The sequence below is a fragment of the Atractosteus spatula genome, chromosome 7, assembly GCF_055471065.1.
Source record: "Atractosteus spatula isolate fAtrSpa1 chromosome 7, fAtrSpa1.hap1, whole genome shotgun sequence".
Taxonomy (NCBI): Eukaryota; Metazoa; Chordata; class Actinopteri; order Semionotiformes; family Lepisosteidae; genus Atractosteus; species Atractosteus spatula.
Window position 1 is genome coordinate 61,212,919 of NC_142712.1, and position 4,219 is coordinate 61,217,137.

Below are 4,219 nucleotides of genomic sequence, written 5' to 3' on the forward strand. Positions count from 1 at the left end.
AATACAGCCAAATAAGACAATGAAAACACCAACTGGCCAGAGCTAAAACAATTTCAGTATGTGAGACTCTATTGAAGTGTTTTAATATATTTGCATATTAGTGATAAAATGAATAATTTTTGCAATTCAGTATTTTTTAAATGTTATTCGCCATTGAAAAAGGTGTCAGCTAAGTAAATTATAAATGATGCCAATAATAAAGACAGTATACATATTATGTATCCTAAGTCTCCCAGGTAAAGACAGAATCATATTAGTAGCACAGATCAAAGTAACAGAATCAGATGTTGACCTCATTTGTTAATGGCCTTGGCAGAACAGACTCTTTTAATTAGTGATGCTCACAGAGCCTGCCAGAAGAATCTGTGGTCTAAATGAAATATCACATTGGTTTGAAACAGATATTGGCTTGAGTTTATAATCAGCAATAGATATTTTGCCCAGTAGTGCAGTTCTATTACATATATCTGGTTAAACTCAACTTCTTCAATTAACCTATAATTCTGACACTAACAATTTCAATATACAGCAAACGGAGCCTCAGAGCATCTGTTAAGGTACACAGATTCATGCACGATGACTGCACACCATTTTTTACCTGTGTTTTTGGTCATAAGAATTCATATTGAGCTCATTCAAAATTGTACAGTTTCTGTCAAATGAAAATTCTTTAAGAATTGTTATTCTCCCTAATTTTTCTTTTTAGGATATTCTTTAATATTTTCTTTATAAATGAGATTTTCTTGAATGTGATGATTGCGATGGACTGGTGTCCCATCCAAGGTGTACCCCACCATGTGCCCGTTCCTTGCTGGGGTAGGCTTACTCTGCCCCCCGATCCTGACTTGGATGAATTTGGTGCATTACTTGTTACCTGTAGATAATGCGTGCATTCGAAATGCACATCTGGTGCTTCCTAGCTATACAATGTGTATAGGGTACCATGACAGCTTTTTACTATTTAAATTTGTCCAGTTTCCAACTGGACAAGAGCCAACTACACACAGAAATGGGTTTCCATTTTTTCCAAGTAAAATTATTTTAAAAAATGAATAGTGCCTTCCACTGCAAAATAAACCAGAAAAGGAACAAGTCTGAACATATTCTAAGTCTGACCACAGCATAACTGCACAAGGGAAGAATCTGTTTAAGCTCTCTCCTGATGCTATACCTAATGATTTATGAAGTTTCTGCAGGACTTGTGTGTAGAAGTATGTATGTCCTTGCTTTTCATTTTGTTTGTGTTGGGAAAGTCGCCTGTGAAGGTACAGTACAATCTGACAGTGCTGGCCAGCTGGGAATGCAGTCCTTTCAAGGCCAGGCTGCACAAAGGACACACAGTGAAAGAGAAACATTTGTTCTTCACTTCTTCTTGGAACAGAATCTGTGTTACATAAGACTGCATCCATCTACACTGAGACGCCTGCATGCAAAATACCATCTCCATCCAACATAAAGCACTAACCTGAGTGAGGCAAACAGGTCATCTAGCCAAACGCTGCCCAGGAAGCTAAACGACCTGGTGACTGTTGGTTCAAATCTAGATCTAGCCTCTTAGCAGGTGTGAATTCTGTATTAGGGAGTCAGGTTGGTGCTCTGTAATTGTTTCTGACTTTCCAACTACATTTTATATGCCCATTCAGTTTGGAATCATCAAACTGACTTTACAAATATGACTTCTGTACTGTAATGGGAGAAGCCAACACACCCACCTGTCAGTACCTTGCAGGAGAGTGAGCACCAATTGGAGAAGAGGCATGCCTCTTGTGATGTTACTGCAAGCCTGCAGATACCTAGGTAATCATAGGTGTCACTGTTTCACCGAATCCTGAGAAGGTCTTTGGCAGTTAATGCCAAACCAGTGTTCTGCCAACTGTGCATCATCACAAGGGACTTGATTGACTAGTAACACGATCTGGGTTTGAAACAGGCATAGGACTCAATCTGCCCTCTGAGAGAGTATACCCGCACTAGCTGGGACAACCAGTAGCAACCTATCTGATGATGATTCTTGACTTGCTGCCGTATTAATAAAATCTTCTATTGCTGGCTATGTCCCTGTGACACCAGGAGAAGCTATTTCTGTCCACTGTTTAACACAAAAGCTTTGTTCTAACAGTCTTAGGAATAATGCATTAGAAAATAAACTATTGGCAAGACAACTCTGTCATGACATGTTAGAAACTACCAGGTCAATGCAGGACTGCAGGAGATGAATTAAAGAGCACTTGACAAATCCAAATTATATTTACAAAGGGAATCAAAGACAGATGATTATTCTTTTAAAAAAAACACAGAATCTGATTTTCCTACATAACACATTTAAAGTGACTTTGGAAAATTCACTATGTAGAAAAAGGAGCTAGTTCTCAAAGTTTTACCCATGGGTTAAACGTTCTTGCTCAAGGCTTGTCCAAACTCTCCTGGGACACGAGTCTTAAACAGCTAAGGGGGAGTACACTGACTGCCCCAAAAGAATGCTTTTTGGAGAGTGTTACAAGGGTGGAAGGACACAGTGTAGGTTTATTTCTAGCTTTTAAGGGGTGAATTTACACTGATGAAAAAGAGTCCATTTCTCCTCCCCTTGGACCACAAGAATGCTGTGATCATTAGCAGACTGACTGAAGGAAGAGAGGACTGTTTATTTGTTGGTAGTCTGTCATAGAAATTGTATGTGTTTTTCGGTACAATGGATAGACAAAAGCAATGATGGGGATTTTTGAAGTCAGTACAGTAAAAAGAGATTCAGCTGTGGAACAAGGTGAGTGTTTCACCTTGTGCATTCAATGCAATTTCCCTTCTTCTGAATGGCTTGTCCCGACAGCGCTTCAGGAGTCTGTGGCTTGTACAATGTTTATGAAGCACATATCTCTGAAGAATTTCTGTTCTAGAAATGCAAAACCATTACCATTCAGTCTGGTATTTAGAATCACAGACATACCTGTATCCACTCCAAAGACTATTCCAATCGGGTCACTAAAAAGATTCAGACACAGTAGTTCCTGTAGAACAACACTTCTCTCTTAGAAGTTAGTTTATGCTATGACCTTCATCATGTTTATGATGTACGACGTACGACGTACAGAGTACAGATTTCACTGCTCATGTTAGAACTGTACTCATAATCTGAGGAGATACTGTTGCTTTAATAGTCAGAAGCTGATAAGTATATGGAATACAATCTGAAGCTGGATGTCTTATAACCTTTGATCTGTATTAATAAAATCTAGGTCTAAAGTGGAAAAAAATGGTTTAAATCTCATCGGATGGTCATAGTGTGTAACTTGTAGGATTCTCACGATTTTCTTCTGTTGTGTATAGTGTACTGTATGTGACCAGTGGTGGCAAGGAAAATCTCATATCTGTCTACACACTCTAAAACAGTAAAAAATAAAATATTTGCTCCTGTGCAACACAAAATGACGTCTTCCCTGCCAATCATTTCTCAGAATTTCCATTGATTTATTTTTTTTAAAAGAAAAAACAAGAGCCCAGGTCTTCTCTGCTCACACACAGTACATTCTTATCACAGCTCCCATGTGATAAAATCAGACAAACCAACAGATACAAGTTCTGCAAATGTGCTCATCTTTTTTTTTCTCAGAATCAAACAAGACAGAAAATCATTTTCAGCACCTGCTTCAGAAAGCAGTTGTTTTGCAGTTCTTGTGGTTTAGATTCAGAATTAGGAAACGTTTCATTTCCCATCACTGGTGCTTCGCTAAGCCCTTCCTGTCTGTTTTAGCCCTAAAGTACTGCCACAGCACATGAGAAAGTGGGTGGGGTGTGACACATTAACCATGTGGGTCCTGCCTCAACTCAGAACACATCTTGTATAAGTGTTACAGAAGTTTAACACTAGATGGGCCTTTTTGTTTCACCAGGGAGTCCTATGCATTAAAAGCTTGTGTGGTACATTTTTTAAAAGAACCAGGCCTTGATCTTTGAACGCAGATCATGAGCACTTCAAAAATATCAGTATGTTCTAAATTTGTAATCGTATACAGTAATTACTTACATGAAGTTTGCTATACTGAGTCTTCTGTCATACTAAAAACTCCATAGTCCTTCTGTATATTTAAAGAATTTGTATAAAATCCACCAATTTGGTTGGATCCTGTACACAGTCATAGCATACATTCATGTTTTTAACACTTTATTAATATTGCATAAAACCCATTCTGAGAAGTCAACATGCACAAATAGTTGAGTCAAAAAG